This window comes from Muscardinus avellanarius (assembly GCF_963383645.1).
Source record: "Muscardinus avellanarius genome assembly, chromosome: X".
Taxonomy (NCBI): Eukaryota; Metazoa; Chordata; class Mammalia; order Rodentia; family Gliridae; genus Muscardinus; species Muscardinus avellanarius.
The window spans coordinates 36,744,916-36,769,854 of NC_137792.1; positions in this window are offsets into that span (position 1 = coordinate 36,744,916).

Here is a 24,939-nt window from a genome sequence, read left to right on the forward strand (position 1 = left end):
AGTGTTTGTCAGATTTCTTCATTATAAAGTTATCCTATTCCCGCTTTTCATGTAGTAATCTTTGAAAGGAAGTTACTATGTTCAGCTCAGATCGAAGGAGTGGGGAGTTAAATCCACAAGAATAAGTGCAGAGATTCTACAGTCATCATTTAGAATTCTTCTGCATAGAGCCAGGCGTGGTGGTGCACGCTTGTAATCCCTGCACTTGGGAGGCTGAGACAGGAGGATCACGCAGGTTCGAAGCCAGCCTCAGCTACTTAGTGAGGCTCTCAGCAACTTAGTGAGACCCTGTTTTCAAATAAAATAGAAAATAATTCTGGGAGTATAACCCAGAGGTAGAAAGCCCCTGGGTTCCATCCCCAGCACCACACACACACACACAAAAATTCTTCTGCATAGTCAATTTGTCTATTATTACCTCATTTATTTATTCAGTCATTTATTTATATCAATATAGACTCAATATACTTATTTAAGAGTAAAGGCTGTAATTCAATACTATTTTTATTTTGTTCTCGAATTGTACCATACCTTGGCATTGAGGGTTTTTTTTTTATATTGGTGCATTGTAGTCATACATCTTTTAATGGGGTAAAAGATGTAGAGGCATACATGCACACATCATTCATTTAATTTCTTCTATGGCCCTTTAATACTTTCTTCATGTATATGAGTGTATTTGATTGCTTTTGAGCACATCTGTACTTTTTTTTTTGGTGGTACTGGGGTTCCTGGAAACCCTTCTACCTCAGGGCTACACTCCCAGATCCATTTTTTAAAATATTTTTATTTGGAAATGGTCTCTTAAGCCAGAGCAGCTGGCTTGGAACCTGTGCGATCCCCCTGTCTCTGCCTCCCAAGAGCCGAGATTACAAGCGTGCAACATCACACCCAGCTATTTTATCTTCATCTAATATGCTCTACGTTCATCTTGCACATTTGCTGCTTCCATTCTAGAATAAGTCATTCTAGAATAAGCCTTGGTTCCTTTTACTGGAAAATGGTTTTTATAAGCCATACTTTTTACTCTTAATGTGCTTGCTATGTCTACATCTTCTCACTGAAAAAGGAAATAAATGTGACTATACTAACCCATATACATATATTAATAAATATTTCTATGTGTAGCCATTTTATTTATATCAAGATATATGAATCCATACTGATGTCTCCAAATCTAATCCTTCACCACATGGATTTTTAAATTTCACTTCAATAGCATTAAAACGAATAAAATACTTAGGAATAAATTTAACCTAGGAGATACAATACTTATACAATGAAAACTATAGCACTGATAAGACAAAATATATGCAAGTAAATTTAAAGATCCTGTATTCATAGATTAGATAAACTAACTAAGGTGATCTATAGATTCAGTGTAATACTTACCAAAATTCAAATGACAATCTCATATACATAGAAAAAAATCACAACATTCATATGGATCTACAAAAGTTTCTGAATAACTAAAGAAACTTGGACAAAAACAAAGATAACAGGCATACTTCCTCATTTAAAATTATGTTGCAAAGCTCTAGCAATCAAAAACAATATGATTGGGCATAAAAACAGACACATAGACCAATAGAACCGAATAAAGAGTCCAAAACTAAGCCAGCACATATATGGTCAAATAATTTTCAAAAAGGGTACCAAGAATACAATTTGTTAAAAGACAGGCTCTTTAGTAAATGGTGTTAGGCAAACTTTATGTCTACATGCAAAAGAATGAAACTGGACACTTATACTATATAAAAAATCAACTCAAAATGAATTGAAGACTTAAATATAGGGCATGAAACCACAAATTAATAGAAGAAAGCATAGGGAAAAATTTCCTTGACACTAGTCTTGGCAATGAATATTTGATATGATTCCAAAATTGCACACAACAGAAGCAAAATTAGACAAACGGGATTGCATATAACTAAAAGGCTTTAGCATAGCAAAGGAAACAATCAACATACTGAAAAGATAATCTATATGTTAAGAAACTATATTAGCAAATCATACATATAATAAGGGTTTACCATACAAATAATAAGAGTTAATATTCAAAAACATAAGCAAGAAGACATGGTAAGTGCACACCTGTGATCCCAATACTTAGGAGGCTGAGACAGGAAGATTACAGGTTTGAAGACAGCATCAGCAACTTAGCAAGACCCTCAGCAACCTAGTTGGAGCTAAGAAGCTAAAATAACTCAATAGTAAGAAAAATAACTATTAAAAATGGGCAAAGGTGGCATATACCTGTAATCCCATTACTTGGGAGGCTGATACAGGAGGACTGAAGGTTCAAAGCCAGCCTCAGCAATTTAGCAAGGCTCTCAAACTTAGCAAGATGCTATTTCCAAATTAAAAAAAAAATAGGGCTGAGGTCTAGCTCAGAGGTATAGTGCTCCTGTGTTTAATCCTAAGCATCTAAAAAATAAAGGCTAAAAGACCTTGTCTTAGTACATTTTGTGATACTAGAACAGATTACCACAGACTGGCTAATGTTTAATGGATAGAAGTTTATTGACTTATTACTCTAGAGTCTGAAAAGTCTATCAGTGAGGGGCCAGCATATGGAGAGTATGTTCTGGTTGTGCCAACCCATGGCAAAAGAGAAAAGAATTCATGGGGTATGAGGGGTAGAGAGAGAGAGCAATTTCAAGCAAGAGGAGGTCAAACTCATCCATTTAAAAGAAAACCATTCCCCAAGGTAAAAGTATTAACTCATTCACTTTGTCCTCATGACCCAATTACCTCCCATTAGATTCCACCTCCCAACACTGATGCATTAGAAATTAAGTTTCCAACACATATTTTTGGGGACACAGTCAAACCACAGTAGACCTATACAGATATTTCTCCAAAGACCACACACAAATGGTAAAAAAAAAATGTTTGACACCACAAATCATCAGAGAAATACAAATGAGCAGCACAATGAATTCTCACCTCATACCTATCAGCCCCCCAAGTACTGAAATTACAGGCACACATGTGCCACAATGCCTGGCTTGCCGGTCAATATTTTTTGTTTGAAAAAGGGGAAAATAAAAACTGTTGAGGATGATGTAGAAAAATAGAACTATTGTACACTACTAGTAGGACTGTATATTATTTGGGAATTCCTCCAAAAATAAAATAATATAACCACACAATCTAGTAATCCTGCTTCTAGATACATATCCAAAGGAACTGAACTCAAGATCTCATAGTATATTAGAGAATCACCCCCATTTCTCTCAGTTAGGTCGACTATTTACTCATCTGTGTTTTCTATTTCCTTGTCTAGAGTTCTTGCTATGACCTTTTTTACTCCTTAGCTTCCACATATTAGAGAAAACATCAATTTTTTTACTTTCTGTGACTGACTAATCTCACTTAGCATAGTTTTCAAGGAGTATGGAATTAGGGAAGGACTAAATGAGCAATGTGTGCATCTATCCCATTAAATGTATGACTAGCCGGGCATGGTGGTGCACACTTGTAATCCCCATGCTTGGGAGGCGTAGACAAGAGGATTGTGCAAGTTCAAAGCCAGCTGCACTGGCTTAAGAGACCCTGTTTCCAAATAAAAATATAAAATACCTCTGGGAATGTAGCCCGGAGAAGGGTTCCATCCCCAGTACCACCAAAAATAGTATGACTACAATGCACCAATAAAAACATTTTTAAAAGATCTCATATTGATATCTGTACTCTCACATTCATTGCAGCATTATTCACAATAGCTAAAATATTAAAACTACCTCATATCAAAGGATGAATGAATAAAAATAGTGGTATGTGTATATAAGAGTATAATGTGCATATAAGGGAATCCAGCTATTTGTAGCCATATGGATAGACTTGGAGGGCATTATGTTAAGTGAAATAAGACAGGCATAGAAAGACAAACACTGTACTACTTCATTTATATATAGACTGTACAAAAGTCAAACTCATAGAAGCAGAGAATAAATGATAGTTGCCAAGGGACTGGAAGAGAGATAACTGTGGAAATGATAGTCAAAGGGTACAGTGTTTTGCCGGGCGTGGAGGGGGGGGGGCAAGCTTGTAATCCCCACGCTTGGGAGGCGGAGACAGGAGGATCAGGCAGGTTTGAAGCCAGCTGCGCTGGCTTAAGAGACCCTGTTTCCAAATAAACATATAAAATAGGTCAGGATGCCGGGCGGGGTGGCGCACGCTTGTAATCCCCGCGCTTGGGAGGCAGAGACAGGAGGATCGCGCAGGTTCGAAGCCAGCCGCGCGCGCTGGCTTAGGAGACCCTGTTTCCAAATAAAAATGTAAAAATAGGTCTGGGAGTGGAGCCCGGAGGTAGAAGGGCTTCCAGGAACCCCAGTACCACCAAAAAAAAATAAAATAAAATAAAATAAAATAGGTCAGGGAGTGTAGCCCGGACGTAGAAGGGTTCCATACCCAGTACCACCAAAAAATAAATAAATAAAATAAAATAAAATAAAATAAAAAGCCGGGCGTGGTGGTGCACGCTTGTAATCCCCGCGCTTGGGAGGCAGAGACAGGAGGATCGTGCAGGTTCTAAGCCAGCCGCGCGCGCTGGCTTAGGAGACCCTGTTTCCAAATAAAAATGTAAAAATAGGTCTGGGAGTGTAGCCCGGAGGTAGAAGGGCTTCCAGAAACCCCAGTACCACCAAAAAGAAAAAAAGGGTACAGTGTTTCAATTTTGCAGGTTCATTAAGTTCTGGAGTGTAATGTATAGCATATCATAGTTATGAAAATAATAACAGGGGTGAGAAACCTTTGGGAGATGATATGGCCTTGATACTGGTGAAGGTTTCAGGTGTATACTCATCTTCAAACTCATCAGTATGCACACATTACATACATACAGCTGTTTATCTGTCAATCATACTTCAATGAAGTGGTTTTTACTTTAATTTTTATTTTTTTGGTACTGAAGATTGAATCCAAGGGAATTCTACCTTTGAACTATACCCTCCCTTTAAAAAAAAAAATAATTGAAATAGGGTTTCACTAAGTTGCTGAGGATCTCCTTGCTAAGTGTCTGAGGCTGGTCTTGAACCTGTGATCCTCCTGTCTTAGCCTCCCAAGTACTAGGATTATAGGTATGCCCAATAATGCCTAAAGTGTTTTTTTAATATAGAAAAGAAAAAAACCCTGAAAATCCTATAGAAGGTAAATTTCTTTAGTTAATGTAGTATAGAGAATTCAGAAATTGTTCTAATGCCCACAATTGGAAACTATCTTAGATAACTGCAAAGGCAGATGAAGAAGCTGCAAAGACATTTCTTTTTATGTTGCTAGAAAATGACAAAGAAGGCTCCATCGAAATTTCTAATTTTGATGAAACATCTCTCTAGGACCTATCTTGAAGAGGAAAGCAGAAACCTCTGTGTTTGGGGGTACAAAAGATTGGCTGACTCTGATGCTGGGTACAAATATCAGTGTAGACATCTCCACAACAATGTTTTATTAGTCTCACAAACATGTTTTTGTTAATACTTAACATAAGTTTTGAGTGATATGCCTCAAGCCTACTTTTCATAAACTGTTATTTTTAAGGCACAGTTTTGAACACACTGTGTTGCAGAAGAAAATGTATGCATTAGAATTTACTGTTTACTTCTCTGATGCTAAATCACTAAATTTTGAATATACCCTTCCCAGGCAGATATTTTATCTCATTCATACTTGCAACCTCCACCTGTAGCACAGCAACTGCTGGATGGTGAAATATACATTATACTATAATTTAGCACCTCCACCTGACTTCCTTTGGGTCTTACTGAGTTCTTTGCCCGGGGGCATTCATCTTTCTTCTCCAACCACTCATCTTCACATCCTAGTGAGGTTAGATGGCCTTCTGCCTTGACATCCTTGAGATCTACCCATCAGTAATTCAAAATCAAACATTTCATACATACCTGTCAATTAATAATATATTTGGCTCAATATTTTCACGGCAGGCCCTACTTCCATATTCTGTTTGCTGTCAAGTTCAGTGATGGCTGAGGGAATGTGTAATTTGTAGTCCTACCTGCTTGAAATTGTTCTTATTCTGAGATGGAATTCCTTTCATCCTGTGCATACAACAATAGTAATAACTTATATTTCTAGAGCATGTAAACTTCCAAAGCATAATCCCACAAGTTACCTCTAAAGCCACCAAATACACTGAGGGTCAAACAGGGAAAATGCTATCCGGATAGTCTTTATATAAGAGAATAGATAAATAACTTAGGAAACAATTGTTCTATCCCTACACCTGCTCTTATTCCTAACTTTCTTACACAGCTAACATTTAACATAGCAGTAGTATAATGCATATATTGTGATGTCACCTTAAATGTATCTCCAGTTTAAAAACAGGTATTAAAGTAGAAATAATTTTTAAATGTGGGGCAAAACAAATTAATTTTTGAGTAAAAGAATGGAGTTTATTTAGAAAGTAGTTGCCAGACATGGTGCTGTATGCCTATAATCCCAGTACTCAAGAGACTGAGACAGGACAGTCATATAAGTTCAAAGCCAGCCTCAGGAACTCAGTGAGACCATGTTTCCAAATAAAAAATAAAATAGGGCTGGGAGTGTAGCTCAGAGGTAGAATGCCTATGGGTTCAATCCCCAGCACCAAAAAATTAATAAAAAATAAAAAATATATAAAGCAGTTAATTTTTAGACTTTTTCCATGAACCATCTTGACTTTAGAAAATTTTTGAAGTGCGAGTCAAATTTTCTAGAAAGAAAATATATAGGATTATTACTAATTTTTTTGTCTAATAGATATCGTATCTAATCATATGCTTAAGAAATCAGCTGGAGATATCCTCTGCAAACTCCAATAAGTGAGGGTAGCTAATTCAGGACTTGTATCCTAAGCATTTAAGCCCTACCTTCAATGCAAAATATAGTGGAATATTATTCTAAAACCTGCCCAGAGCAGAAGAATTATTCCTCTCCCTAGTAATTACTTTTATAGACTGAGGAAATAATTCTGAGTGTGTATATATATATATATATATATATACACATATATATACTCATATACATATATATGAGTATATATATATTCTGAGTATATATATGTATAATTCTGATATATATGTATGTATATATATGTATATATATGTTCATATATATATATTCATATATATGTATATATGTATATAATTCTGAGTATATATATATGTGTATATATGTGTGTGTGTATATATGTATATGTATATATATATATATATATATATAGAGAGAGAGAGAGAGAGAGAGAGAGAGAGAGAATAATCCTAAAAGTTCAAACAAATTATTGCTGAAGACAGAGAAATTGCTAAAATATAGATTTTGCTTGGACCTAATCTTCTTAACTCAGATTCTTCAAATACTTGTCTTGATGGGGCGTTCCAAGGAAGACCTTAAATTTCAGTATAAATCAACCATTGATTAAATCTCTCAGATGCTGCTGATTATAATATACAATACATTTAATGACATATCTGAGAAAATAAAAACATGCTCTGTAAAGGTATATACTGTGTGTGTGTGTGTGTGTGTGTGTGTGTGTGTCTGTCTGTCTGTCTGTCTGTCTATCTGTCTGTCTGTCTTTTTGCAGTACTGGAGATAGAACTCAGAGGCATTCTACCTCTGAGCTAAATTCCCAGCCCAATTTAAATTCTTTATTTTTGAAACAGGGCCTCACTAAGTTGAGGAGGACCTCACTAAGGAGCTGAGACTAGCTGAAAACTTGTGATCCTCCTGTCTCAGCTTCCCAAATACTGGGATTACAAGAGTGTGCCACCCCACCTGGCACATACTGGTTGTAAAAAGCAAACTGATTTATGTACATTAAAAGGTAAAAAAAACTATTAAGAATTAAAAAAAAGAAAACTCAGTTTCTGTTGAGTTAAAACTTGTGATAGGTAAAACCTCAAAGAGCTGTGATTCCAATCTCATTTGTATTGGTTAAACAACAGAAAAGGAATTTTTTGAGCAACAGTTTCTTTCTAAAATGTTCCTTACGAGGCATAGTGGTGCACATCTGTAATTCCATTATTTGTGAAGCTGAGACAGGAGAATCACCAGTTTCAATCCTGCCTCAGAAACTTATCCAGCCCTGTTTCTATGTTTTAAAAAAAATAGATCTCAAGTGTAACTCTCTGAGTAGATCTCAAGTGTAACTCTCTACCTCTGTAGAATCCACCTGGATTCAATTTCCAGCACCATCCCCCAAAAATAGTTCTTTCAGTAAAGATGGCCAAAGGAACTTGTGAGGGTTGGTCCTGAAAAAACACAAAGTACAAGGGAGCTCTGAAGATCTCAGCAATCAGAACACATGGTCAACTCCAAATCCATAATGACTTAGCTCTGGATACCTTCCATCCTTGTATCATTGTGCTCAGTTGCAAGTCTCAGGTGAACCCATTCACTAAACTTGGCCATGAGTGTACCACTAAAGTGGGGGAACTGAGTCTGAAAAACTGAAAATCTTACCAGTACCATCTCATTTAACAGGGCATGGAGTGGGGGGGGGGGGGTAAGGGAGCAGTTTCCAAAGAAAAAATAAGGTTACCAAAAGAAAATGGAAGCGGTGTGTGGTGGCATACCCATGAATTCCAGTACTTGAAAGTCTAAATCTGGAGGACCTCAAGTTCAAGGCATGCTTCAGAAACTTAACAAGGCTCTCGGTAACTTGGTGAATCCCGTTTTCAAAATAAAATATAGCTGAGGGTGTAGCTTGGAGGCAGGACATCCTGGTTTCAATTCAAAGTATGGTGAAAAAGGAAGGGAAGAATGAAGTGAGGGAGGAAGGGAGGAAAGAAGGAAGGAAGGAAAGAAGGGAGGAAGGAAGGGAGGGAGGGAGGGGAATTTGGGCCTTGGAGAAAATTGGAAAAAAGTATCCTTTCTAGGTATATGTGCTAGAAAAAGAGACCTCTTCTCCATCTGAGAGGCAGATAAATCATCCTCCATTTAACCTTTCAGGACATACCTTTGTTCAGTGAACAAACTGCACATATGTAGGCCTTGGTCATAAGGGAAAGAGACTTCAGATTCCCACTACATAGGAATGCTCAGGAAGGTAACTTTCATTAAGAAACATGACACCCCTCTCAGTATCAGGTATATCAAGCATGACACTGTCATTCACAAATAGACTCAGTTATCTAGTCATTCACATTGGGCATTTTTCTAGTCATCCTGGACAGTGATTTATATTAGGATAATGTGACCCTAGGTCTTCTTTATTCATTTTTGTGCAGCTTTCTTCTGGAGCAAGGGTCATCAAAGTAGGTATTTATCAATACAGACAAAGCAGAGGTTCAGCAGTAATTTTGTTCCTATACTTGATTCTCAGCTACATTACCCCATGCTATCATTTTTACAATGGACCTTGGACATCATTGACCAACATTTGACAGTTAACAGGAACAGAAGATCCTGTAAAGCCAGGATTGGCTAAACTGTAATTTCCCTCATCTACTCAATTCAGGTAATAAACTCTATCAAAAGTAGAGTAGAATAGTTGGTCATAGTGGCGCATGCTTGTAATTCCAGCATTTGGAAGGCTGAGACCAGAGGATCACAGTTTGTGGACAGCCTCAGCTACTTAGTGAGGCCCTTTGCAACTCAGTGATATCCTGTTTCAAAAAAAAGAATAAAAAGTAGGGCTAGGGGTGTAGCTCGGAGGGAGAATGCCCTTGAGTTTCATCCCTAGTACTGCAAAAATATAAATAAATAAATAAATTAGACTAAATATTCACTGAGATTATGTGCATCGTCTGAGGAATCTCTAATGAAAGTAATAGGTTTTCCTGTCTTTCTTACATGCTGAAAAATTAATCTTTCTAAAATTTCTTCCATCTACATCATGTAGAGTGATTTTCTCTTTTGTGAATTTGCTGAAATCCAATGTCACAATTCCACCTACACTCACTAGAATACTTAAAGTTGTAATACATTTCTAGAGGATACAAAAAATAGAGTCCCTCTTAGATTTACGTAGGCAACAAAAGTGTCACTCAGCACTATACATATCTTCTCAGTGCTGCCTTTTCTGTCACTGGTACACACATAACTAGAATCAGAAAATTAACTTCCCAAGTCTACTCAAAGAAAGGAATGATACCCGATGACAGAGATGGAATGAGTTATCTGTATGTTCCACTTGGGCATTCCCAACAGTTTCTTTTCATTTGGTCTTATAGTGGCTGTAAAATAAATGAATAGCCTTCAAAATTCTCTCTTTATTCCTTTTATGGTCATGTCTACATCATTGCCCATTTGAGGCAGGTGTAGGTAATTTTTAATCACTTGCTAAGCAAGAAATATCTGGATAGAAAAGACCTCAGGTGATAGGAAAATTTTTGAGTTGTCTGTTGCCTAATATTCTTCTGTGATTCCAGAAAGGAAAAGAACAATGGAGAAAGATGTCATGGAATTCAGATAATATGCCTTTACTCTGATAGAGGAGCTCTAGTGTAAAATTGATTTTTGGCTCCTTATCTCCTCTAAGACACTGTCTACTATTTTTAGGTCCCTAAGAATAAAAGCCATTTGCCCTAGAAAAGGGCTTTTGTGATCCTGGAAAGGGTAGTTTACCATACAAGAAGTCTATGGGAGAAATAACTTATTTATGTTTTGGCATAGAATACACAAGAATAAGGTTTCTAGATCACTGCAGTATGTAGGTATAAATAGAAAACTATATACCAGAAAATATGAAACTATTTAACATGGTTTCATATTCTGTAGTTTCAGTTACTTATAGTCAACCATGGTTTCAAAATATTAATACTTATTTTAATCTCTCAAGAGTGACTAAATTCACATAACTTATAACAGTATGTTGTTATAATTGTTTTATTTTATTATTAATTATTATTGTTAAATTTTTCTGTGCCTAATTTGTGAATGAAATTTTTTATGGCACTGATGATTGAACTCAGCCTTAAGCATGCTAGATAAATATCACTGAGCTATACCCCAGCCCTATAAATTAAACATTATTATAGGTATGTATATATAGAAAAAACACATCACATATAGTCATCCACTGGTGTCTGTGGGGATTGGTTCCAGTACCTCCCTCAGATACCAAAATCTAAGGATCCTCAGGTTGTTTTTAAAATGGTGTAGTAGAGATGGCGACCGAGAAAAGCGGGGCTTAAGAGTCCCGCTAACAACCAATCTCCATTACCACAAAAAGAGCGCCTTTCATAGCCAGAAAACACCATCACCAGAAAAACAAAAAAAAACCACCAGGCTCCAGAGAGAAAGCGGACTGAGAACAGAGCTCAGGGCCACAGAGGAGACACACGCGCCCGAGGACGCGGCAGCAGCGCCATACTGCCGGCGGCAGCGGCGAACTCAACGGACGGCTACAGCAAGCCAGGAGAGCCGCTGCGAAACAGCCAGGTGGGATCTTTCGGCACAGACAGCATTTAAAGCTCCCAGTGGCTGAGCTCAGCACACACTGCAGGGATTCAGAGTGGAAACCAAAACCAGAGAAGAAAAAATACGCCAGCCCCATGGCCGAGGGCGTGGCAGAGGCGCCATATTGCCACCGGCAGCGGCAGCAGCAGTGAATTCACCGAGTCCAGTACAGCTACATCTGCGTACTCAAGAACAGTGAGTCAAATTGCGGGACACAGAGGAGAAATCGCAGTATTGGGCCTCCTGGGACTTGACCCAGTGAGGGAGTGGTGGTGGCAGAGATATCACACCATAGGAGAACGTGCAACCTGGCACCCCCCATAGTTTAAAGCAGCCTCTATCGACTCCCTGGGTCGGAGACTCTGTGATACAACCCAGTAAAGGAGTAGTAGGGTCTGAGATAATACAGACTCGAGATCCAGAGCACCTTAAGTGAAGCCATAGTGACCCAAGGGAAGAACCCAGAGAAGGCACAAACCTCCGAAATCATGGGAAAGAGGAATAACACTGAAGTAATGAATGTGCACAACCCCACAACATCAGAACCTGATAAAACAGAAAATCAGAGATTTCTAGAAGATCAAATCAGGAAAATAACTGTAGAAATAATAGAGGTGCTTCGAAAAGAACTCAGAGAGAGCCAAAAAGAGATAAAGGATGCAATTAATGAAGTAAAGGCCTCAATTCAAAGCACAAACAACCGATTAGACCACATGGGGAACAGAATCTCACTCTTAGAAGATGAGCAATCCAAAAATGAATGCATAGTTCCTAATCTAGAAAAAAATATCCAACAGCAGGAATCTGACATTGAAGAAATATGGGCCCATCTTAAGAGAGCTAACCTAAGAATAATTGGAATAGAGGAGGGAAAAGAAAGTGATACCAAAGGGATCAACAATCTCTTCAAGGAAGTAATAGCAGAAAATTTTCCAAATATAGAGCAAGAGGTTGATACACAGATCCAGGAAACTTATAGAACTCCCTTTAGACAGGATCGGAGAAGAGGATCCCCACGCCATATAATTGTCAAAATGACCAATGTGGAAGCCAAGCAGAGAATCTTAAAGGCAACAAAAACAAAGGGCCAACTGACATTCAGAGGCAAACCAATTAGAATCACTCCAGACTTCCCAAACCAAGTCATGAGAGCCAGAAGGGCTTGGAGTAACATATTCCAAACTCTGAAAGAAAACAACTTCCAGCCAAAAATTTCCTATCCAGCAAAACTCTCTATCAAATTAGATGGAGAAATAAGAAGCTTCCATGACAAACAGAAACTGAAGGAATTTATGTCTTCAAAACCAGCACTAGAGAAAATACTCAAAGAGATTAACTACAAAGAAGAAATAGGTAACACTCACCAGAACCAGAGAAACAAGAGTTTCCATCCAACAGACAACTAAGATTGGTTATCTGTGGAGATTCATTATTTATGTTAGTCTTTTACCTATCTCTAAGTTGTATTGTTTGCCATTATTGTTGTTAATTTTTAGGATTTCTAGTTGGAATATTAATATACCTTCAGATATAGCATTTGGAAATATTTTATCCCATTCTATTAGTAACTTTTAACTCTGTTTACATTGTCTTTGGATATACAATATTTTCTTTTATTTTTTAGGGAGTTTGTATATTCTTCTGTTGCCTGTGCCATTGAAATCATATCCAAGAAATCACTGCCAATTTCAATGTTGTGAGGTTTTATGACCCAGATTTTCTCCTAAAAGTTTATAGTCTTAAGATTTATATTTAGGTCTTTTATCTATTTTGAGTTAATACTTGTATATGGGATTAGGTAAAGGTCCAATTTTATTCTTTTCCATGTAATTATTATTTTTCAACAATATTTAGTTAAAAGATTATTATTTCCACCACCAAATGTTCGTGGAAACCTTGTCAAAAATAACTTGACAATATATGGAAGAATTTAGCTCTAGGCTTGTATTTAACTCCAATGGTCTATATATCTGCCTTTAGAACAGTACTACACTGTTTCAATTATTGTAGCTTTATATGGTTTGAAATCAGAAAATATATATCTGCTAGCTTTGTTCTTTTTCAAGATCGTTTTGGGTATCTAGAATTCATATTCCATATTAGGATAGATTTTTTTCTGAAAAATAAATATATAAATATATGATAGTTTCACCTAAAAAAACAGAAAAAAATATGCTCTAGTAAGAAAGAAAGCAAAAAGAAATATTGAAATGCTATCTTTAAATCATCAAACGCTTGGTATCAGACAAATGAAACTGTTATGTGAGATTATCATTTTTAATTTTGGATAAATTGCTATAATACTAGATGTCAACCACTAAGCCAAGCATGGGAAGGAGGGATGGGGAGAGAATGTGGTGGGGATCGGGTGGGGGCTGACTGGGAGATGTGTGCATGTATGTCTACAAAAGTTTGTATCCCACTATGATGTATGAATACAGTGCACCAATAAAATAAAATTAAAAAAAATAAATAAATAAATAAAAAAATTAAAATGGTGTAGTATTTGTATATAACCTATATGCATCTTCCCATACACTTTAAATCATCTCTCGATGACTTATAAGACCTAAAATAATGTAAATGCTTTGGAAAGTGTTATTATACTCTACTGTTTAGGGAATAATTACAAGAAAAAGTCTATACATGTTCAGAAGAGACATAATTTTAAAAATATTTTTAATTCTTTGTTTTTATGGTTGGATAAAAGATGTCCCCCAGAAAAGCTCATGCATTAGACCATGAAGCCAAGTTCAAAGGTGAGACATGGCTGAAGGGTTTAGATCACTCATTAGGGACTGTATCTGTCCCTGCACCGCTGCCATCTGCTTCTGGTCACTGTGAGGTAAAAGAAGATTTCCCTCCTCCATGCCCCACTACCAAGCCATCTCTCTGCCTTGGAACCAGACATTCATAAACTAGCCTCTGAAATTGTGAGATGCAAATATACCATTCTTCCTCTAAGTTGTGATTGTTAGATGTTTTGGTCACAGTGATGGAAAAAAATTGTTAAAACAGTTTACTAACACTTCTGGTCATGACCCATAAGTCAAAGTGTTTTAAAATGTAATAAATTTTTTGATAAATTTCATTTATCTTTTTCATTGTTGGAAAACACTAATGAAAACACCTATGTTTTTTATAAATAGAGATCAATTAGCACAATGTGCATCATTAGATTTTTTGTGCTATAAAATATGGTTACCATTGTTTAGAAGTTAAATTTCAGAGAACTCTTATAAAATTTGAAGATCTGGTTTCATGTAGAAATCTCATCATTTTCTGAGGAATTTTGAATAAATAATATCATCTTTCATGGTATCTATTTGCCCATCTATAAACTGATATTGATTTCAAGTTAAATAGTCAACAAACAGATTAAGAATAAAATAATGGCGACAATCTGGAGCAGTAAACATCAATATCATAAGTTAACAAGCTGTTCCAGATAGAGACTCCCCTGTGCTGCTACAGGGACTTGAATGGTAAAAATATATATTTTTAGGGGGGTGTAAGACTTTAAAAATCACCCTTGTAGAGGTTTGAATGGGGACTACCATGATATGCAGCAGAAACATTAATTAGAAGATAGCCCCTAGAGATATTCTGGTGGGAGGAAACTGCAATTGAAGTTTGGTAAGCCCTTGAAGGGTCTCTAGGGATCACCATGAGACACCCACCCATAGTGTCTGAGGGAAATAGCTCAGCATACCCATTTGCAGGCTCAGAAAGGAGTGAATTTGCACCTGGTTGTGTTTGGGCACTGCAAGCAACATCACTGGAAGCCACAAAGGCTCGCATGATTGAGTTTACACAGGACACTGATGATGTTCCTGGAGCTAAGGAACTGAGCCACCCAAACCCCTGGCTTAAAGCTGTGCAATCTCTCCCTGCCAGACCTTGGGCCTTGTATCAAGAGCAGCAGCAGTGCCATCCTGGCCAGGCCACGCCAAAAGGCCAGGAGCCTGGCAGGGTATCAATTGATCACAGATACAGGCTAGGAACTCAATACTCTGTCCTCTAGCAGAGCTTGTGCCTGACATGCATGTATGCAAGTGACTGAAAGTTTCTCAAGTGATTGTAAAAAGGACATCTGGAGTGGTGTCCCAGGGGCTATCAAAGCTCAGTAAACCAAGCCACAGGCTTGGAATATAGCAATTTCCGGCTTTCTGAGCCTAAGCCCACTGGCCACAGAGGCTGGAAGTCAGCACTAGGGAGAATCACAGATTTACAATCAGTAGAGTGGTGGTGGTTTGGGGGGTGCACCAAGTACCAACCAGCAGGCTGTAGGCTCTGAAAAAAAATCATAATTTCCAGCCTTCCAAAATTTGGGTCTGGAGACAAAAGTGTCCTTCAGCCAAGCAGATATTCCTGTTTTCCTGCACTAAAAACTATATCTAGTAAAAGAGACTCTAGGGGACAATTCAGGAGTTAGATTATATAAGTCAGATTGGTAGAGGCAAATATACATCCCCAACATAGACCTTATTAAAAAGGTATAACAAATAGACACAGGACACATACACAAAAATTATGATGACTAGCAAACAAAAAATAAAACTAGGAACACTGAAAATATAATAATGAAGAACAGCAAGGAAGCAATAAACTACAGCTCAAAAACAAGGGAGATTACCAATACCGATCTGCAGAAAATGAAAGAATTCTGAATTTTGATCTTCAATATGATGAAAGACTTCAAAGAACATGTACAGGAAAAAAAGAAGAATTAAACTTATCTATGTTTGAAGATTACACGATCCTATATCTAAATGACTCAAAAACTCAACAAAAAGACTACTAGAGCTGATTAATAAATTCAGCAAAGTAGCAGGATACCAAAATCTAAAAATAGCAGTAACTTTTCTAAATGCCAACCATGAATCCATGGAGAAAGAAATACAGAAAACAATTCCATTAACAGTAACCTCAAAACCAATAAAATACCTAGGAATAAACCTAACCAAAGAGGTAAAAAGTCCTCTAAAATGGAAATTGTAAAACACTAAAGAAAGAAACTGAAGAAGATTTTGGAAGATTAAAAGATCATCCTTGCCCTTGGGTAGAATAAACATTATCAAAATGGTCATTCTACAAAGAATGATCTACAGAGTGAATTTAATCCTTATCAAAATACCAATTTTATTTTTCATAGACCTAGAAAATTCAGCCCTAACTTTCATTTGTAGAAATAAAAGACCCATAATATCCAAAGCAATTCTTAGCAAAAGAATCATGCAGGAGCCCGGCATGGTGGTACACGCTTGTAATCCCAGCATTTTGGAGGTGAAGACCAGAGGATCGCAGTTTGTGGACAGCCTCAGCTACTTAGTGAAGCCCTCCGCAACTCTGTGAGACCCTGTTTCAAAATAAAGAAAAAAATAGGGGATGGGGTATAGCCCGGAGATTGAATGCCCCTGAGTTCGATCCCCAGACCTACAAAAAAAATCATGAAGGAAGCATCACTATTCCTGACTTCAAATTGTACTATAGAGCTATAGTAATAAAAATAGCATGATACTGGCGCAGAAAAGGCACATAGGCCAGAGGAACAGAAGATACAGAAAAAATACACACACTTATAGCCAATTGATTTTCAACAAAAATGCCAAACACATTCACTGGAGAAAACACAGTATTTTCAAAAAATGGTGTTGGGAAAACTAGTTATCCATTTGTAGAAAAATGGAAATAATCCTTACCTCTCACCCTCCACAGGAGTTCAATTGAGTTGGATCAAAGACCTGGAAGTTAGACAGAGACTATGATACTACTAGAGGAGGGCTTAGGTTCAATACTTCAACATATAAGCATAGATAGAAACTTTCTCAGCAGGACCCCCAAAGCACAGAAAATTTAAACAAAAAGTAATAAGTGGTATGGCATCAAACAAAAAAAAGGTCCTGCACAACAATAAAACCAAGAGTCTAAAGAGAAAGCTCATTGAATGGGATCAGATCTTTGCCAGCTATCCCTCTGGCAAAAGACTAATATCTAGAAAAGAACTTAAAAGTCTTTACATTAAAAAAAACCAAAGAACTCAATAAAGAAATGGGCAACTGTATTGAATAGACACTTCACAAAAAAGAGATACAAATGGCCAATAGATGAATGAAAAAATGTCCAACATGTTAGCAATCAGGGAGATATAAAACTACACTGGCTCTGTGCGCCCATGAGATCTCGGGCCCCCAGCTTCTATTGCCTGCGGGAGGCAGAGATCATTGCTGGACACCTCACAGCGCCTGTGCCCCCTGGACACTTGTGCACCTATCCCATGCCCCTGGCCCACCGCTGGGAGTTCCCACCCACCCGGCAGCCTGATACTCAATTCTAGTCTAAAACACAGCCCAGTGCACCGTGGAGGAGTATAGCAGCAGGCACTAGGAAGCTACACCCACTCACACCTGGGTCCAGTAATAGCAGCGCACCCAGCCTGAACTCTTGGAACTGGCAATGCTCTGGCAGTAAGTGTGGGCATCCAGGAACCAGCAACCCTTTGCCCAGGGCACAGCTTGGGACCACACCGGCTAGCCCAGTTAGAATTTCCAGAGACACAGGAAAAGCCATCGAGACACAATATCTGCACAAGACTGCAGGGGGAGGTTCCAAGTCTACTTTGGACATCCTCCACTCCTGCTGTAGGGAAGCACAGGCCGGAGTCTAGGATGGTGAGTGCAGAGGTGCTGACTACAGGTTGGAATTACGCAGAACCTGGGAATTGTACAGAATCTAATAACAGTGACACCAGACATCCTGACACATAAACCCAAAGCAGTTAAAGAAAAGAAAGGTATCCAAACACCCAGAGTGACCTAAGAAGATAAAAATAGAGTACAAAAAAAAAAATAAGAGACATTGGATTATATTCTGAAAACTACCAAAGCAATCAGATACACAAATATTATATGGATCTGACGCCATATTCAAAAATAAATAGGACTGTTTTTTTTTTTTTACTGTTACTGTGGATGCTTTGTTTTGTTTTGCTTTTACAGTGCTTTTGTTTTGTTATGGTTATTGCTGTTTTATTTTTTCCCCATCCTTCTTTTACTTTTACTTGTTTTTTATATATATTTGATAGTTTGCCTTGTTTTCTGATTTCACACAGCTGCTAGTTCCTTTTATTTTATTCTTGTCCTTTTTTCCTCTTTCTTCCTCTTTCCTTCCTTTTTTTGTTCTCCTCTTTTGATTGGTTTTTCCTTTCTTTTTCTTAGATTACATAATAGTCTTGGTATATTGTGTGGATTTTTTTTATGTTTGTCTGCTCCTTCCATTACCCCTCTTACAAACTTCCCCACACTAACCTATATACTCTTCTCCCCCAAAACTTTTCCCCATAATATACCTCCTTATTTAATACTCAAAGTATTTCATATCTCCTTACTTCCTCTACTAACGACAAGAGTCCTACTAGTTAACTCTCTCTCATTCTCAGCAAGATATTAACTTATCATACTTAAAGTCTTTCTCAACCTAAACATATCCTCTACCTAATATTACTCCTTTACCCATCACCCCAGCTCTTCCCACATCACCCACCCTCAACACTAGAAAAGCTCTGCTGACTTGCCGATACCCCTAAACTCCTAATATTAAGATTGGACTAAGCATAATACTCATGAACAATGGGTAGAAATCAGAAAAACAGGACAGAGAATGCTATAAATATGAGAACCAGGAATTATGAAGAGAGAGCAGAAATCACGAATACAGACCTACTAGAAATGCAAGAAGGGGAGTTCAGAATCTTGATGTACAATATGATGAAAGGATTTAAAACAAGTATAGAGGAGGTGAAAGGTGAGTTAGAAACACTAAAAAAGAATCAGAAAGAGGGATGGAATGAAATGAAAGAGGCAATAAGTGAAATGAAGACAGCAATAGAAAGAAATTCTGGAAGATTAGATGAAATGGAAAACAGAATACCAATATTAGAAGACAGTACATCCCAAACCGAAAACACAGTCAGTGATAAACAGAAATCTTTACAGCAACAAAAACTTAACATCCAGCAAATATGGGATAATATGAAGTGTCCTAATTTATGGATAATAGGCATTGAGGAAGGGATAAAGGTACAGACCAAGGGCATCTATAATATCTTCAAGGAAATAATCTCAGAGAATTTTCCAAATATGGAAAGAGACTTGGACCTTCATATCCAGGAGGCATATAGAACTCCACTGAGACAGGACCAAAGAAAGACCACTCTAGGCCACATAATAACCAAAATGACCAACATAGAGGCCAAGGAAGGAAACTTAAAAGCAATGAGAACAAAAGGACGGGTGACATATAGAGGCAAAACAATAAGAATCACCCCAGACTATACAACCCAGGTCATGAATGCTAGGAGAGACTGGTATGACATGATTCAGACCCTAGAAGAAAATAACTTCCAACCCAAACTAATCTATCCAGTAAAACTGCTATTCAATATCAATGGTGAAACCAAAGTCTTTCAGGATAATCAGAATCTCAAAAAATTCATGAATTCAAAGCCAACACTAGAGAAAATTTTTAAAGAAATAAACCATAAGGAAGAAAAAAGAAGCAGACTTCAGAATCAGAGAAGAGTGGAAGTTAATAAGTGAGCCATTTAAACAAAGAAGATCAAACCACCCAAGAGTAGACAGAACACAAAATGGCAGAAAACAAAAATTATATTTCAATAATATCTCTTAATGTCAAAGGACTTAACTCACCAATCAAAAGACATAGACTGGCAATGTGGATTAGGAAACATAATCCAAATATATGCTGTCTGCAAGAAACTCACCTTACAGTCAAAGACATTCACAGACTGAAAGTGAAAGTGAAAGATATACCATGCCAACGGTGACCAAAAAAGAGCAGGGGTAGCATCCCTGATATCCAACAAAACAGACTTTAAACTAAAACACATCAAAAGAGACAAATCAGGGCACTTCCTTTTATTAAAAGGAACAATACACCAAGAAGATATAATGATAGTAAATATTTATGCCCCAAATGTGGGTGCAACCACATTTGTAAAACAAACCCTTCTGGACATAAGATCCCATGTAGACCCAAATACAATAATTCTGGGAGACTTTAATATGCCTCTCACACCACTAGATCAATCTTCAAGGCAAAAGATGAGTAAAGATGCTTTAGAACTAAAGGAAACCATAAACCAAATGGATCTAATAGACATTTTCAGATTATTTCAACCGGGAACTACAGAATACACATTCTTCTCAGCAGCCCACGGAACCTTCTCTAAAATAGACCACATCCTGGGATACAAGGAAAATACCAGCAAATTCAAAAAATGTAATATAATTCCTTGCATCTTCTCAGACCACAATGGAATTAAAGTAGAAATCAAAAACAGGAAACTCGAAAGAAAGTATTCAAATTCATGGAGAATGAATGATATACTATTGAATGATGAACGGGTAAGAGCAGAAATTAAGGAAGAAATAAAAGAAATTTATGGAAACAAACGAAAACAGAGATGCAACCTACCAAAATCTATGGGACACCATGAAGGCAGTATTAAGAGGAAAGTTTATTGCATTGAGTGCCCACATAAGAAGGACAGAGAACCACCAAGTAAAGAACCTAATGACACAACTCAAGGACCTAGAAATTCTGCAACAGTCTATTCCCAAAGCCAGCAGAAGGCAAGAATCATTAAAATTAGAGCAGAAATAAATGAAATAGAGAACAAAAAACAATTCAAAGAATCAATAAAACAAAAAGTTGGTTCTTTGAAAAGATTCATAGAATTGATAAACCCCTGGCCAACCTAACCAAAAGAAAAAGAGAATCAACTCAAATTATCAAAATTAGAAATGAAAAAGAAGATATCACCACAGATAGTGAAGAACTTCAAAAGATTATCAGAAACTACTTTAAAAATTTATACTCCAATAGACTTGAAAACCTGGAAGAAATTCATAGATTTCTAAGCACAGTTAACCTTACTACACTCAGCCAAGAGGACATAGCAAGCCTAAACCAACCAATAACAACCAAAGAAATAGAAATGGCAATAAAAATTCTTCCACCAAAGAAAAGCCCAGGCCCAGATGGGTTTCCAGCTGAATTCTACAAAACCTTCAGTGAACAACTAATACCAATACTTCATAACTTGTTCCGGGAAAATGAAAGAGATGGAACTCTCCCAAATTCCTTCTATGAGGCCAGTATCACATTAAGCCCCAAACCAAATAAAGATACCTCAAGAAAGGAAAACTACAGACCAATATCCTTAATGAACATAGACACAAAAAGTCTAAACAAAATACTAGATATACGCATTCAAAACTATATCAAGAGAATAATACATCATGACCAAGTCGGTTTCATCCCAGAAAAACAAGGCTGGTTCAAAATACCCAAATCAATGCATGTTATTCACCACATAAATAGAACCAAGAACAAAAACCACATCATCATAGCAATAGATGCTGAAAAAGCATTTGACAAAATCCAACACCAATTTATGTTAAAAACACTGCAAAAAATTGGGATAGAAGGAAAGTACTTCAACATCATTGAGGCAATATACTGTAAACCCAAAGCCAACATTATATTGAATGGGGAAAAACTGCAATAATTTCCACTAAAGTCAGGAACAAGACAAGGATGCCCACTATCACCACTCCTTTTCAATATAGTCCTTGAGACTCTTGCTGTAGCAATAAGACAAGAGAAGGAAATCAAAGGAATTCACATAGGAAGAGAGAAATTAAAATTATCCTTATTTGCAGATGACTTGATCCTTTATGTGGAAGACCCAAAGAACTCAACCAAAAGACTTCTGGAGTTGATTGACAAATTCAGCAAAGTCGCAGGATACAAAATCAACCTAAAAATCAGTGGCTTTTCTTTATGTCAACAACAAATCCACAATGAAAGAAAAAAGAAAACAATTCCATTCACTATAACTTCAAAACCAATAAAATATGTAGGAATAAACCTAACCCAAGACGTAAAAGACCTCTACAACAAAAACTATAAAACATTAAAGAATAAAACTGAAGAAGACCTTGGAAGATGGAAAGATCTCCCGTGCTCATGGATAGGCAGAATAAATATCATCAAAATGGCCATTCTGCCAAAACTGATCTATAGATTCAATGCAATTCCCATTAAAATGCCAGCAACATTCTTCAGAGACCTAGAAAAATTAATCATGAATTTTATATGGAGAAAGAAAAGACCTAGAATAGCCAAAGCAATTCTCAACAATAAGGAACATGCAGGAGGCATTACAATCCCAGACTTCAAACTATACTATGGAGCAACAGTAGTAAAAATAGCATGGTACTGGCACAATAATAGATATACTGACCAGTGGATTAGAATAGAAGATACAGAAACAAATCCACACATCTTTAGTCAATTAATCTTTGACAAAGGGGCCAAACTCATATGCTGGAGAAAAGACAGCCTTTTCAACAAGTTGTGCTGGGAAAACTGGCTAACCATTTGTAAAAAGATAAATTTAAACCCCTATATCTCACCAAACACAAGAATCAACTCAAGATGGATCAAAGACTTAGAAATTAGACCTGAGACTGTGAAGTTAGTAGAGGAGAGCATAGGTTCAACAGTACAACATATTCACACAGGCAGTAACTTTCTCAACAAAACCTCCAAAGCTCAGGAAATTAAAGCAAGAATAAACAAGTGGGATAGCATCAAACTAAAAAGTTTCTTCTCATCAAAGGAAACTATCAATAACCTAAAGAGGAAGCCTACAGAATGGGAAAAGATCTTTACAAGCCACCATTCTGATGGTTGATATCCAGAATATACAAAGAGCTCAAAAGAATCTACACTAGCAAAACAAACAACCCAATCAAGAAATGGGCAAATGAACTAAAAAGATACTTCACAAAAGAAGAGATACAAAGAGCCAATAGATACATGAAAAGATGTTCTTCATCACTGGCCATCAGGGAGATGCAAATCAAAACTACACTGAGATTCCATCTAACCCCAGTCAGAGTGGCAAGCATAAAGAAATCAAACAACAACAAATGCTGGCGAAGATGTGGGGAAAGAGGAACTCTTTTACACTGTTGGTGGGAATGCAAACTAGTTCAACCACTATGGAGATCTGTGTGGAGATTCCTAAGAAAGGTGGGAATAGATCCACCATATGATCCAGCTATACCACTCCTGGGTATCTTTCCAAAGGGGTTGAATTCAGAGAAATACAGCAACATATGCATACCTATGTTCATAGCAGCACAATTTGTAATAGCCAAAATATGGAACCAATCCAGATCTCCATCAACAGATGAATGGATAGCAAAACTTTGGGAAATACACACAATGGAATTCTATTCAGCCATAAAGAAGAACAAAATTATATCATTTGCAAGAAGATGGAAAGCCCTGGAGAACATTATGTTAAGTGAGATCAGCCAAGCACAGAAGGAGAAGGTACCTATGTTTCCTCTAATATGCCCAAACTAAGAAACATAGAGGATACCAGTGGGACTCCAGATAATGGAGGGGAAATATCAGCAAAGTTTGAATGGAAAGATAGGAGAGGAGGAAGGCTGATCTTGATTAATGAGAGTCTACATCTGAATATGTGTAAAATTATGAATATGACATGGTTAACCTGGACAACCATTGGTGGGAGGGGGGAAGGGAAAATGGGGGCGGGGGGGAGAGGGCACCAAATATAGTTTAAATGTATAATATTTATGTTCAATTAAAAATTGTTTAAAAAAAGTTAAAAAAATGTGAGACTACAGTTTACCAATAAAAATAAAAATTTTTAAAAAAACTACATTGGATTCCATCTAACTCCAATCAGAATAGCAATGAAAAAGAACTCAAATAACAATAAATGTTGGTGAGGAAGTGGGCAAATAAGAACTATTCTACACTGTTGGTGAAATTGCAAAGTAGTTAAGCCACTACGGAAATCAGTGTGGATAGTTTTCAGAAAACTGGAAATGAATCTACCATATGATCCTGCTATATCATTCCTGGATATCTTTCCAAAGAGGTTGAATCCAGAGAGCCACAATAATATATGCATACCCACATTCATAGCAGCATAATTCACAATAGCCAAACTATGGAACCCACACCGGTGTCCATCAACAGATGAATGGATGATAAAATTATGGGAAATACAGACAACGGAATTCTACTCAGCAATAAAAAATAAATATAATTACATCATTTGCAAATAAATGGAAGAACCTGAGAACATTATGTTAAATGAGATTTGCCAATCAGGAAGAGTGAAGGGTCATATGTGTTCTCTAATATGTGCAAGCTAGGGAGTAATTTGGATACCAAAGGGACTCCAGATAATAGAGAAGAAACCTCAGTAGAGTCCAAAGAGGTAGGCAAAGGAAAAGGGGAAAGGGAGGACTGAGGTTCATTAATGGAAATACTACCATTGACTATGTGTACATATGTGAATTTACCAAAGGCAATCTTAGTACTGTGTACTGGGAAGGGGAAAAGTGGGGAGGAGGGGTGGGGGCACTGAGTGCTGTGCACAAGAATGTCATTGTACACAAAATT